The following is a 15,535-nucleotide window of genomic DNA, read 5'->3' on the forward strand; positions in this document are numbered from 1 at the left end:
GGTAATACAGCGGATTAATACAGTTTTTCCTTTCACCTCTGGTTTAAATTCAATAAAGCCTGGTATTCTCTCTTGTTCCACATATCCTACTCGAAGATTTGGCTAATCTCAGCCCAGTTTCTAGTATGACCAACAGAACAAAACTGCCCAAAGTTTGAGCGAGATGTAGTGTTAAATTGTGTTCCAAAGCGGTCACAAGTATGGGTGATGCACAAAATGGCAATGCCGCATTGATATGAATGTTCTTTCGAGGCTTGAAGCCTCTGTCTCTCTCTCGTCAAGTACTGTGTCCTAAGAAGGCGTTGTCAACCATGGATTTCTATGTTAATCTTGCTCTGCAGTCATTAGTGGTACATTCATGCAGTTTGCAAGGCTCTTTAGAAAGACTGTTCTTCATCTACCTCAAACTCGTTTACCATCGATCTTTCCCATCAGCATCAGACTTTCTAAATCATGATTTCTTAATCCGTGCCCAAGAAATTCCAACTGTCTATTCCTGATCTTGGTCAGCAGAGTTCTTCTGGTCTCAGATCTTACAACAACTCTTCATTGGTAGTCTGACATGTCCAAGATATCTTCATTATTTGCCTTAAAAATCACAACTCTGCAGCCTTAATTCTTCTCTGCATTGTGTTATGATCTCAGCTGATGTTAATACTGGGCAAGTTGGATCACAGAATGAAACCCGGCTCGATAGATCCTAACATTATCTTGAAACCGTGGATGAAAGTTACTGAACAAATGCATGCAAGTCTGATAAACTTCTAACACAAAGAATAAACATTTATTAAAACAAGAAAAATGAAACATATTACACCACTCAAAAAGGTTGGAAGGATTTCAGTACGAACACAAGAAAATTATTCAAATCACACTATTCCTTTTACCCCAGCAATACCTTTACAGACACGTACAAATTCAGAAAAATACAACAATTTACAGTATCTATCTTATGCTCTAATATTCATGATAAGTATGGGGTACATGCGATTTAACAGGTGAACTATGATTGGACACATTACACTCAAAAGTAAATGACAGATGCGACCAAAGCAGATTCCCTGGATTTCTCAACAACCCATCCAGACGTTTGTCACATGGCCAATCTCATACTGTGACTTCTTCCTTTTTTTGGAACTCTCTTTCCCTTTCCTCCCTTCCTCACCTCTCTCTCTCTGGAGCTCAACTTCAAGCTTTCGCATTTCCTTCTCTTTTTCTTCCTTTTCTAATTTAAGTTTTTTTTTCCCATTTCTCTTCCATTTTCTTCCACTCCTTTTTCCAGGTTTTTTTTTCTTTTTCAAGTTCAAGCTTCCGCTTTTCTCTATCTCAAGCTACTTCACTTGCAACTGAACCTTAGCTAAATCTAGTTGTGTGGCACCAGTTTTTAATATGTTTCTCTCATTTTAATTCTAAATGCTGGTAATTACTTCAATCATATAATCCTTATGAAACCATACATTCAATTTACCTGCTAACTCTCGGTATAGCCTTAGTCAAGGATTTCAAATAATCTACTGTTACATCTTCAACTCCCAGAAAATTCTTGGCAATAGTCAAAGCTATATTTTGAATTCCAACCCGTGTAATGTACTTTACAGCAAATCCTGTTCCTATGCCCAGTATCTCCACATACTGTTTCTTCAAGGATTTACAGATCCCACTTAAATGCAAGGATTTTTGATCCCGCAAGAGCCCCCACCTTATTACGATCCCAGCTGATGTTAATGCTGGACAAGTCAGATCCTGGAGTGAAACCTGGCATGATAGATCCTAACCTTGTTTTTGACACAGTGGGGGAAAGTTACTGAACCAATTCATAGGTGTCTGTTGATGACCTTTTAACACAAAACATATATTAAACAAAAAAAAAAAATTATATTCGCCAAACAAAAATGTTTGGAACGATCTCAATACAAACTCAAGAAAATGATTCAATTCACATTATTCCAGCAATATCTTTAGACCCTGACAAATTCGGAAAGATAAACAATTTACAATATCTGTCTTACGCTCTAATATTCATGGAAGTATGAGGTACATGTGAACTAACAGGTGAACTGTGGTCAGACACATCACACTCCAAAGTAAATGACAGATGCGACCAAAGCAGATTCCATGGATTTCTCAATAACCCACCCAGACATTTATCGCATTGTGAGCCAACCAAACTCAAGGAAACTTGGTCTTTCTCGCAAGGGTTTCCAATCATCACATTTGAAAAACTCAACTTGAGTTCTCTCCAAACATTGCTCCCACTTGGACTGCTGCAACAATGGAACCCTACGAGGTGGGCCAATCTCGTCTTCCGAGATTCCTTCTCCCTGGATCTGAGAGTGCATTCAAACTTCACCTTCCAAGCATAATTTCAGATCCTCGGCCATGCCAAGCAGAACACCATTGATCCAAAACGCCCACAGTAAGGAGTCACCGATCTTCCGCTGCTTTCTCAGATCTTTTTGGCTTTTCTTAGGTCCACTTCACTTCAAGTCTGTTCTTTGCAGCTCTGTTTTTAACTCAAAGCCTATCGCTCTGCTCCTTTCTTTTAACTTGACTTCTAGGACCACTTTCTGGATTCCTGTCCTTTTCCCTGCTTGGGACGTCTCCCTGTCCCTCCTCCCATGTCCTGTTCTGTTGGTCACACTCAGCACTATGGCTCTCAGCTACCAGGTCACCTGACCTGCTATTCACACCATTCTACTTTTCCATTGCGCAATGCGAGTTCCCAGCCTAAGGAATGTAAAAGACATGAACTGTGCGTGTGCGGCCATTTCCCAGCTGGCACATGCACAAAAGGCTCAAGGTTTGTTAGGAACTGGAGTTCCCAGCTTCCGGCTTTAAATAAAGGTAAGTATTTGCGCTTCATAACAATTGCTTCCCTGATCGTCCAACAGTCGCTTCTGTATGTCAAAATTGGTGTAATGTAGCATTCCAGGATTCTCAGCTTTGTTTTCGTGACTAATTTTGAGTTGATCATAATATTTCTCATTTTTTGCAACTTTGACCATTCCAATCCTTTGTCTTATTTCTCGGTTACACTTTCCTTCCCATGTTAACATACTTCTGAGGTAACAAGATTTGTCGACTTGTTTGACCTTTTTGCTCTTCAGTGATCTTAGATTCTGGTTTAAACTTTCCTTTTGAACACCACCAGACGTTTTGTTTTCTTCCAATTTATGCTCAGCCCTTTCTTCTCACTTTAACTCACTACTCTATCCAAAATCTTTTGCAGCTTCTCTTCAGAGTTGGCAGTAAGAACTGTGTATCGGATATTATTGAAGTTGTAACCTCCAACTGATAAGGAAGGTCTTCAATCTCTCTAAGAATCTTTTCACTATACAAACTGAATAAATTTGGGGAGAAAAACACACCCCTGTCTGATCACTCTTTTAATCTTCACAAAATCACTTAGATCGTTCTCAACTTTTACGGCTGCAGTTTGTTCCCAGTAAAGACTTCTTATCACTCAAGGTCAAGAGACTCTAACACTCTCAACCGTTCTTCATGTTTCACCTCAGCAAATGCCTTACCACAATCAATAAGCCAGAGCTCTGAGGTGCAGAGGGATCTGGGTGTAGAGCTCTGAGGTGCAGAGGGATCTGGGTGTAGAGCTCTGAGGTGCAGAGGGATCTGGGTGTAGAGCTCTGAGGTGCAGAGGGATCTGGGTGTAGAGCTCTGAGGTGCAGAGGGATCTGGGTGTAGAGCTCTGAGGAGCAGAGGGATCTGGGTGTAGAGCTCTGAGGTGCAGAGGGATCTGGGTGTAGAGCTCTGAGGTGCAGAGGGATCTGGGTGTAGAGCTCTGAGGTGCAGAGGGATCTGGGTGTAGAGCTCTGAGGTGCAGAGGGATCTGGGTGTAGAGCTCTGAGGTGCAGAGGGATCTGGGTGTAGAGCTCTGAGGTGCAGAGGGATCTGGGTGTAGAGCTCTGAGGTGCAGAGGGATCTGGGTGTAGAGCTCTGAGGTGCAGAGGGATCTGGGTGTAGAGCTCTGAGGTGCAGAGCGATTTGGGTGTAGAGCTCTGAGGTGCAGAGGGATCTGGGTGTAGAGCTCCGAGGTGCAGAGGGATCTGGGTGTAGAGCTCCGAGGTGCAGAGGGATCTGGGTGTAGAGCTCTGAGGTGCAGAGGGATCTGGGTGTAGAGCTCTGAGGTGCAGAGGGATCTGGGTGTAGAGCTCTGAGGTGCAGAGGGATCTGGGTGTAGAGCTCTGAGGTGCAGAGGGATCTGGGTGTAGAGCTCTGAGGTGCAGAGCAATTTGGGTGTAGAGCTCCGAGGTGCAGAGGGATCTGGGTGTAGAGCTCTGAGGTGCAGAGGGATCTGGGTGTAGAGCTCCGAGGTGCAGAGGGATCTGGGTGTAGAGCTCTGAGGTGCAGAGGGATCTGGGTGTAGAGCTCTGAGGTGCAGAGGGATCTGGGTGTAGAGCTCTGAGGTGCAGAGGGATCTGGGTGTAGAGCTCTGAGGTGCAGAGGGATCTGGGTGTAGAGCTCTGAGGTGCAGAGGGATCTGGGTGTAGAGCTCCGAGGTGCAGAGGGATCTGGGTGTAGAGCTCTGAGGTGCAGAGGGATCTGGGTGTAGAGCTCTGAGGTGCAGAGGGATCTGGGTGTAGAGCTCTGAGGTGCAGAGGGATCTGGGTGTAGAGCTCTGAGGTGCAGAGGGATCTGGGTGTAGAGCTCCGAGGTGCAGAGGGATCTGGGTGTAGAGCTCTGAGGTGCAGAGGGATCTGGGTGTAGAGCTCCGAGGTGCAGAGGGATCTGGGTGTAGAGCTCTGAGGTGCAGAGGGATCTGGGTGTAGAGCTCTGAGGTGCAGAGGGATCTGGGTGTAGAGCTCTGAGGTGCAGAGGGATCTGGGTGTAGAGCTCCGAGGTGCAGAGGGATCTGGGTGTAGAGCTCTGAGGTGCAGAGGGATCTGGGTGTAGAGCTCTGAGGTGCAGAGGCATCTGGGTGTAGAGTTCTGAGGTGCAGAGGGATCTGCTTGCCCTTGTGCATGAATCACAAAAGCTAGTATGCAAGTACAGCAAGTAATTAGAAAAACTAATAGAATGTTATCACTTAGTGTGAGGAAAATTGAGTACAAAAGTAGGGAGGTTATGCTCCAGTTGGAGCCGTTCAGAGAAGGTGTACCAGTTTAATACCTGGAAAGATAAAAGCAAAAAAACTGCAGATGCTGGAAATCCAAAACAAAAATAAAAATACCTGGAAAAACTCAGCAGGTCCGACAGCATCTGCGGAGAGAAGCACAGTTAACATTTCGAGTCCGTATGACTCTTCAACAGAACTAAGCAAAAATAGAAGAGAGGTGAAATATAAGCTGGTTTGGGGGCCGGTTTGGGGGGGGGGGGGGGTGCGGGCGGAGGGGTGGTGGTTCTACAGGTAGAGCTGGATAGAGGGACAGTGATAAGTGGAGATAACCAAAAGATGTCACAGACAAAAGGACAAAGAGGTGTTGAAGGTGGTGATATTATCTAAAGGAATGTGCTAATTAAAGGTAAAAAGCAGGATAAACAAGGTACAGATAGCCCTAGTGGGGGGTGGGGTGGGGTGAAGGGATGGAAATAGGCTGAAAGGTAGAGATAAAACAATGGATGGAAATATATTTAAAAATAATGGAAATAGGTGGGAAAAAAAAAATATATATACATATTTGGGAAAAAAGGGGGATTGGAAAGGGAGTGGGAATGGAGGAGAGAGTTCATGATCTAATATTGACAATCAACAATTTTAGATCATGAACTCTCTCCTCCGTCCCCACCCCCTTTCCGATTCCCCTTTTTTCCCAATAATTTATATATATTTTTCTTTTCCCACCTATTTCCATTATTTTTAAATGTATTTCCATCTATTGTTTTATCTCTACCTTTCAGCCTATTTCGATCCCTTCACCCCACCCCACCCCCACTAGGGCTATCTGTACCTTGCTCATCCTGCTTTCTATCCTTAATGTCACCTATTAGCACATTCCTTAGATTATATCACCACCGTCAACACCTCTTTGTCCTTTTGTCTATGACATCTTTTGGTTATCTCCACCTATCACTGGCCCTCTGTCCAGCTCTATTTGTCCCACCCCACCCCCCTAAACCAGCTTATAGTTCACCTCTCTTCTATTTTTCCTTAGTTCTGTTGAAGAGTCATACGGACTCGAAACGTTAACTGTGTTCCTCTCCGTAGATGCTGTAATACCTGGAATGGGTGGGTTGTCTTACCAAGAAAGGGTGGACAGACTAGGCTTGTATCCGCTGGAGGGGTCTTGACAGGGTGGATGTGGAAAGGATGTTTCCTCTTGTGGAAGAAACTAGAGCTAGGGTGGGTCACTGTTTAAAAATAAGGGGTCGCCCATTTAAAACAGATGAGGCGAAATTTTTTCACTCAGAGGATTGAGTGTCTTTGGAACTCTCTTCCTGAAAGGATGGCGGAAGCAGAGTCTGAATATTTTTAAGGCAGAGGTGGATAGATTCTTGGTAAGCAAGGGGCTGATATGTTATTGGCAGTAGGTGGGATGCAGATTTCAGACTATCAGCCATGATCTTATTAAATGGTGGAGCAGGCTCGAGGGGCTGAATGGCCTACTCCTGCTCCTTGCTCTTAACACACAAGTACAACTTTTTTCAAAACAAAAACAGAATTACCTGGAAAAACTCAGCAGGTCTGGCAGCATCGGCGGAGAAGAAAAGAGTTGACGTTTCGAGTCAACTTTTTTCATCTCTGTAGCTCTGATTGCATGCATACCATATGGATAGCATTTTTCACTTCTCTCTCTTCTGCAAGGCTGGTTTTATCTTGCTCCTGGCCCTATTCACCAGTACTTGAATAAGAATCTTAATGAGTATGACTCATTAGACTGATAGTGTGATGGAATTTACATTCAATTCCTCTGGGCTTTTTAAACGAGCACAATAAATATTGTTTTGTTTAAATCTTCTGGGATTTCTCTTGTGTCATAAACTTCATTAAAACATGAGAGTCAGTTTGCCTATTCCAAAGTCTTCTAAACTTTTAATTTGTTTGGTGACTATTTCATATGGGCCTTTGGCTTTATTGTTTTTCATCTTATTTATTGCAGTTCTTACTTTGTCTTTCATGATTTTCGGACCATTCATGATTGTCTTAATTGTTGGCTTTCCTTCTTGTCTATTGTCCTCAGATAAGTCTTGTATGTATTCAGTCCATCTTGCAGACACTTGATGTCTTTCCATGATTTCCTTTGATTGCATCTGCCTGATGTACACCCAACTTTTCCTGTGATTTCCTTAATGTCTTGATACATTGTTCCTGTGTCTGCGTTTTTACGTTTTTCTATTCCTTCATGGTTTTTTATTCAGCCACTTTTCCTTCTCTGACACATTTTTGTTTGATCCTTTCATCCAATTCCTGATATTTCCATTGAGTCTCTGTAGCCATGCTATTACATGGCTATGGCGCTCAATCTTTACACTGGTGCGTGAAGTAGAAAATTTTTACCATTTCCCTAGCAGGGATATTCTTGACAGTCATGAGTATTGTGAAAACCACAGGCACTAGGCAACGCTGTTTGCGATTGGAAATGTGACACAAGTGGGGAAAATGCAGAGCAGATTTCTCCGACCAAACCCTTTGCTTTTGAATGGAAAAATATACTAGCCATGACTCACTAAACAAAAGTTAAGGGAACTGGGATAATCAGCAACCCTGGTACTTATACATAGTGAAAGTCAAGCACTCAACCATCACATATTGACATTGAGAAATTACAAGCCACACAAACTATTGCAAAACATTTCAGCTTCAGATTAAGCGACAGAAGCAGGAGCATATTTATGAACTACTTCAAACTTGACAGGGCACTACTAAAGTTCGAATCACTTTATTTCACTACATGGACTTCTGCAATTCTGTCAGTTTCTCTACACCACCTAGCGCATTTCACAATTGAAAATAAAGAAGCTGTGCAATTTCACATATCATTTCCAGTGGAAAAGTTTTTCACATCTTTCCCTGAAGATTCCGTAACAATGGTGTTTGATCTAACGCGTCTCTGGTTACAGTCTGTTTAATGCACCAATGAAACTTGTTTCACCACTGCAACAATTGCAGTTACACAATATTACCACCAGATGGAGTGTGAATACATAATATGGGTAATTGCAAAGCAACTGATAAGAAATAGCAAGAGTCAAGCTTCATGAAACCCAGAAAATAACCAATTTATGAAGTATGAAGGCCTTCTTCCCAAGAATTTCAGTTCTTTGCGATGTATCCTCCTTTCATAATGTGTGAAAGAAATTAAGCCACATTTCATGCCCAACCCATTCTCCCCTGCCTGCAACTCACCAGTCCCCATCCGCATAATATTCAGATGTGTCCAACTATAATAGATCGTGTGATCCCAAGTTTGCACAGTACAGACACCGAAATATCTAGGATGGTTCATTTTAACCTAACCAAGTCGGCAAGAAACTGACAGGATCGGATCAGTTATCCTTTCTATAAACTTTGCCTCAACTTTCACTTTATAAAGTCATTCCATTCTCTGACACCTTCGAAAAGTGTATCAGTCAGTCACTGCTCCCTTGTTACCAATTCAGCAACCAACGGAATCAATCTTTCGCCACCCATGCATAAAAAATTCATCCAGAACAAAAAAAAAAGTCTTAATTTCCAAGTCATTCTTTCTTTGTTCTTTCATGGGATGTGGATGTCACTGACAAGGCCAGCATTTGTTGCCCATCCCTAATTGCCCTTGAACTGAGTGGCTTGCTGGGCCATTTCAGAGGGCAGTTAAGAGTCAACCACATTGCTGTGGATCTGGAGTCACATGCAGGCACGATGGCAGATTCCCTTCCCCAAAGGGACACTTGTGAACCAGATGGGTTTTTACAACAATCAATTCCTGAGGCTAGCTTTATATTCCAGATTCTATTGATTGAATTTAAATTTCGCCAGCTGCCGCGGTGGGATTTGAACCCATGTCCCCAGAGCATTAGTCTGGGCTTCTGGATTAGTAGTCCAGTGACATTACCATTACACCACCGTCTCCCCTGATCCTGCATAGCAAGGACCTCTCCAGGGGTCAGTGTGGTGAATGTTTACTGTATGCTTTCTGAGAATGATAATGATAGTAACGTAGGGATGTACAGGGCTGGAAAAGACCAAAATCAGTCTATCAGTTGATCGCATTCTCTCCTTAAAGCCAATCAGCTGCACCAATATGATTGATAGCAGTTGGGGGAGGGACCCACACAGGCTGGGGGTGAATATATTCTGGAGATGAAATCTGCCCAATAAACAACACCTGCAAAAAAGGCAGATATCGGAATATAAAAGAGAGGTTATTTCATCAGGGTTAGCTGACAGCTACTTAGTTGAAGGCATCAGATGTGAATAGAAGGCTGGATCATCAGAGCTCAGTGGGTAGTGCTCCCTCAGCACGGTACTTAAGTATCAGTCTAGATTACCTGTTTATATCCCTGAAGACAGGATTGAACCCCTAACTCAGAATCTGACTCAGAATGCCGTCAGATTGAACCACCCCAAATTTCTTTTCCATTAACAAATTGAGCGCGATGCAAAACAGGCTGTCAATTCGCTGTGTTGGCATGGACCAATGATAGCACAAGCCAGAAGACACTGCTGTATGGCAAGAATTGGTATCAGGAGCTCTCAGACAAGTAACGCATCTGCATTCACTGCCCCTCCTAGATCTCCTGGAAAGATAGTGGTGGGCCTTCCCCTTAAACTGCTACAGCCCGTCGAATGAAGGTACTGGAACAGTTTGCTACAGCCGAGTGGCTGACGAGGCCATTTCAGAGAGTAGTGAAAAGCCTTGAGTCACATATGCACTAGGCCAGATAAGGACAGCAGGTTTCCTTCCTAAGTGGGTATTAGTGAACCAGATAAGTTTTTACAATAATCTGACAATTTCGTGGTCACTTTATTTCCAGATTTTATTTCTGTAAAAACCAAATTCAATAAATTTAAGTCGGAACTGTTCCATCGAGAGGTCGTCAACCTGAAGTGTCCACTCTGTTTCTCTCTCCACATAGTCTACCAGGCTAGCTGAGTGTTTCCAGCATTTTCAGCATCCCCTGTGTCTGGTTTCTGTGGCATCCCATCCCCTGTGGAGCTGATACCTTCTTTTCACAGGCTACCCCTGAGCAAACAAAAGCCTCTGCCACTTGACTGGTGCATTTGTGGATGTTAGACTGACTTAGTGCTTTGGAACCCTTCACCGAAGACACAAGTTTCTGCTGGTCCTTCTTCAAGAGATGGCGCGGTGAGCTGGAAATTCTCTTGTGGAGCCGGGGCACCGAAACCAAGTCTCCTTCAACATATCCAGGACAGATCATCTGGGCCAGCAAATGGAGGGCCGGGGTAAGGATAGATCTGTACATAATGTGTTAAGAATTGCTGCACCTCCCTTTCTTGTCTATCTGGGAGCTGCCCATCTTGCTCCAAAATCTAGCAGCACCATGGGACCCTGACAGCAAGCCAAGTGACAGCTAGAAGGGCATGAGCTGCATGAAGTGGATTTGGAACTTAAAGACTGGCAAGGCACACAAAAAAAAAGATTGCTGCACAACGGGATAAAAACGAATGCAAAAACTAAAAAGTAGATGGAAAGAAAAAATATAAGTTGCATTTCTTTATGAGCACCTTTCACATCCCCTGGATGCCTCAAAAGTATTTCAAACCTGTGAATTACTCCTAAATTTTACTTCCTAAATTTCCTTAATAGAAACTATTACGTTGAGTGATGAAATGTGCTCGTCAAGCTGTGCACAGCAAGATCCCACAAAAAAGCCAATGTCATAAATGTCAAACAAAAGCAGAAAATGCTGGAAAAACACCGCAGATCTAGCAAAATCTGTGGATAGAGATCGAGACAGAGAAACAAAGTTAACATTTCAAGTCCGAATGGCTTCTTCAGAGCGGGCTCTATTGACTCGAAATGTTAACTCTGTTTCGCTCTCCACAGATGCTGACAGACTTGAGTTTCTCCAGCATTTTGTGTTTTTATTTCAGATTTCCAGCATCTGCAGTATTTTGCCTCTATTTTAAGCAACAAGTTAGTCTGCTTTTGGTGCCATTGATTAAAGGACAAAAGTTGGCCAGGACACATGGCCCTCTCATATTCTGTTTCCAATTGTGCCAAGTGATCTTTTACAAACCTAGACATACACACTTTTCAAGTATATATACTATTCCCTTTTGAAAGTAGCCATTGAATCTGCTTTCATCAACCTTTCAGCTAAGGTATAACCAGTTAATTTTTTGATTGACGCCTATATTTGCCAAAATAAAACTCAAACATTAGCCCCTGACTTAAGGTTTTATAAATTTATGTTTGTTTAAACCTACACACATAAGTAAGTAATTAGGAATCTAATATTATGTCATCATTTATTCTGGGGGGAATTAAATACAAAAGTAGGGGGTTATGCTCCAGTTGTACAAGGCACTAGTGAGACCAAATTTGGAGCACAGTATTTGTCACCTTATTTAAGGAAGGGTGTAAATGCGTTGGAAGCAGTTCAGAGAAGGTTTACCAGATTAATACCTGGAATGGGTGGTTGTCTTATAAGGAAAGGTTGGACAGAACAGGCTTGTATCTACTGGAGTTTAGAAGAGTAAGAGGTAAATTCATTGAAACGTAAAAGATCCTGAGGGGTCTTGATAGGGTGGATGTGGAGGGGATGTTTCCTCCTGTGGGAGAGGCCACTTAAAACAGAGATGGGTCGAAATGTTTTTCACTCAGAGGGTCTTGAGTCTTAGGAACTTTCTTCCTGAAAAGGTGGTAGAAGCAGAGTCTTTGAATATTTTAAGACAGATTCTTGGTAAGCAAGGGGGTGATCGGTAGGGTAGATGGGATGCAGATTTCAGATTACTATAAGATCAGCCATGATCTTATTAAATGGTGGTGCAGGCTCGAGGGGCTGAATGGCCTACTCCTGCTCCTTGTTAGTATGCATTTATGTTTGTACGCTCATACACACCCTTCAGCCAAATTTCTTGTTGAAAAACAGAGGAATTATTAACAGCATATGCACTTACACAGAACAGAGTGTGGAAGAAATGCAACAACTGTCTGGAGTATTATATGCCAGGAATTAATCAGTCAGTCATTTAAGAGCTACTAATCACTCACACAGGCACATCTGTAGCAAATAGTATTATTCCTCTAAATCAAAGGTGGCAGAGGAGATTAAAACAGAGAGACATACAGACATAAAAGATCTGATTTCTAGTTATCATTAACACATCAAACGTGCTGCTCACTACTCATCAGTTATTCCCTTTATCATCTGCTATTTTGTGTCTCAAGGCATATTTTACCTTTATTTTTCCAGTGATAATTTTATTTGCCCCTGTTTTATTTTCCCATAGAAACCTGAGCTTAGGCAAAAAACGTTTTCAGATATCAAACAAACTGACCCAAACCAGTACAATTATGTGCAATCATACAAAACTGCCGGGATTTTTCAGACAGCTGTGATTAAATAGCATTAGTCGTTCATTACATTTGCACATTGTTGGGTCTTTTGTACCGGAACTTGTGATAATCCATTTTAGTGCAGCACCTATTACAAGGAGAGCTGGGAGCTGTACAAACAGGGAAGCAACTGTGTATCACCATAACTGATCAGTTTGAAGAATTCTTAATGTGCAGCACAGAATCTAAACCAGGGAGCACAAGTTACTGTAAAATCATACTATGTTAAAAATCTCAATTAGCTTTGAACATGGAGTATAACATTTAACAAAAACGTTCATGCTTTAATATAGACTCTTTCATGACTTCAAGTTATCCCAAAGCACATTACAGACAATGAAGTGCTTTTGAAGCATGATTATTGTCTCAATGTAGAAAATGTAGCTGTCAATTCGCAGACAGCTAGCTCTCAAAAATACTAATGTGATAGCCAGGGTTTCTTTGGGATAGATATTGGCCAGTACACCCAGGCTGCAACCCAGTTCACAGGTTCTGATTTGCAGACTCCCTGCTCTTCTGTGAAAGAGTGCAACGTGATTTTTTTTTATGTCTACCTGAGGTGGCAGAGAGAGCCTCAGTTTCACATCTCATCCAGAAGGTGGCACCACCAACAATGCAGCACTCCCTCAGTAATATACTGAAGTGCCAACTTACATTATGTGCTAAAGTCTCTGTAGCAGGACCTGAACAAATAACCCTCTGACGCAGAGGCAAGTTTGCCATGGTTGACACCTTATCACTGTTCTTCCACAGTTTGGCTAATATCTTATACTAAAAAATACAGATTTCACAGATATTGTATGACAAATATGCCACTTGTCTGAAAAGGTAATAACATTACTCCTTCCCAAAAAACTCATGTATTCCAATTATTTAAAGTTATAAAAATTATTTATTTTTCTCTCTGGGACTAACAGATGCGTCGCAATGGTTCTATATAGTCCTCTGTACCATAGGACTAAAAGCTCATGCTAAAGCAGTCTGTGATGTAGCAGTCTGTGATGTAGCACTCTGCTTCCAGGCACCTTATAATTTCTGAAATTTATTTTGCCGCTGCTTATCACAGAGTTGTTGTCTGTGAGTGACTGTCCAGGTCTTGCAGTTCCATAAGAGCGGGATGAAATGTAGAATCTACCAGCACTCTCATGTGGAAATCGGCAACACTAATCCAGAAAGAAGAACAGGCCTATCAGAACAGAAGTTCTTTATAAGTTTAGTGTGGGTTTTTTTTCCCTCAAAACACAGACTTATTGAATTTAATTTTGTAAAGTGGAGTTGAAGCAGGGTATCCACTTTTTTTTAATTCAAACACTCTTTGTAGACTGAAGCAAAAGTCTCACCAGCTAAGATGCCTTAAGGCAACAAGGCGTTGCAAAATAAACCAAAAGCAGCCACTTTCAGGTGTTTGTTATAACTGGAGAGAATTTAGTAATGTTGTCTCTTTGCATTCCTGCAGCCTACTGCGTTTCATTAAACACTATTTCCCTGTTGCACTTTATTTGATCTAACCTTCACTGAAATCATATTAGCTGCTTCTGGCACCGATATCCACTGCCTCTCACTGATCAGCAAAAGTTCCACATTTACCATTCGTAACTACGGTCGTTTGCATGGTGTCTGTCTCGTCAAAATGTCTGCAGAAATTTATGTCACGGTCAAACAGAATTTAGAGTGGAATGCCTTTCATTAAACATCATTTAAATTATGAACTAAGTGGCATATATCCTAGAACCAGTCCCTGGAGGGCTTCAACTGGTCAAAGGCACAGTTATTGAGGAGTTTGCACCATATAGAACAACCTAAAAAAAGAGATGGTACAGCTTTGGCAGTAACTGAAAAAGCTTCTTATTTGCAGTTGTTCAAAAGTCACTTGTTTTTCTGGCTTTGGAATATCATTGATCACTAGGGCTGGCACACACACACAGGCAAAATCTACATCTGCTGGGCCATATTGATAGACAGAACCTGCCCATAGCTAGTGCATACTGGCAGACATGGCATTGCCAGACCTTACAGATGGACACAGTGCTCAGCCAGACCCACAGCCAGTGCTGGCAGCCCTCTACATTGCTGCACCAACACTGCTGCAAGGAAAGAAATACTCCTTAATCTTGTTCTTCCTGCTACTGCTGGTGGCTGCTTTGCTTCATCGGCACCACAGAAGTAGGGTCTTCGAACGGAGGCATTGAACGTGTTAGCCAGTAATCCGGCATCATGCCTACCAGGTTTTTTTTTTATTCCTCACGGATGCTACAGACATGGGTAACTTCACATTGCTTCTGCAGTTGTTCAATTTGATTCAATTTAATCCCAATGGAGGGAGGTCAACATATGATGCTCCCCTCCCACAACCTGAACTACAAATGCAGCAAATAGAAAAGCATCTTTCGATGTGCCAAAAGCCCTGATGAGGAGATTTTCCAACATGGAATAATCGACTGCACTGTCAGGTTGGCAAACAGTCACTTTGACTGATCATGTGAAGGTAATGTTTTGCCTCAAAGGAATCTCAGTTATTGGTGATACTTATCCTATAGTTATTACAAAGAAAGACATTTAAAATCTCATTTTTGGCTGTGCAGCAGATTGCAAAGTTTCACTACTTTGTCACCCCAGGCTTTTGGGATGCGAGGTTGCACAAAGACTCTTAAGATTATGTCTACTTGGCTGGTATATCTTCTTGCACAGTGAAGGAGAAGCATTTCATAATTTCTTGCAACAGTGCTTCCAAAGCTTTTGGAGGGATGTCTCTTCCTGATAGCATGTGATCAGGATACCTTAGCTTTTCTACCACCACTAAAAGTGGTGCTTCTAAATCAGAACCAGACAGTTATTCTTTTGACCCAATATTAATACAGGAGGAAACGGAGTATTATGAGGGAATATGTTAGCCATCACAATTTGACTGGGAACTAAGAATTACAGGTGATCTTCTTAATTCAAAAGGTAATGGTGGGCAAGTCTATCTTTTATATCTTATAACAAGGTACATGTGATAATAATAAGTAAGTGTAAAGCGTAACATTAAAAAAAAACAGCATGAGGCACACACAAATGAAATACCTTCCAGAAGTCAG

General features: G+C 42.1%; 1 protein-coding gene across 4 annotated transcripts in view; it reads right to left on the reverse strand.

The window, feature by feature from the left end:
- tbck (TBC1 domain containing kinase) overlaps positions 1–15,535 on the reverse strand; it is a 200,096-nt gene that overhangs the window by 154,387 nt on the left and 30,174 nt on the right. The gene's annotated exons all lie outside the window — the stretch shown is intronic.

Source organism: Carcharodon carcharias, chromosome 1 (assembly GCF_017639515.1).
Source record: "Carcharodon carcharias isolate sCarCar2 chromosome 1, sCarCar2.pri, whole genome shotgun sequence".
NCBI lineage: Eukaryota > Metazoa > Chordata > Chondrichthyes > Lamniformes > Lamnidae > Carcharodon > Carcharodon carcharias.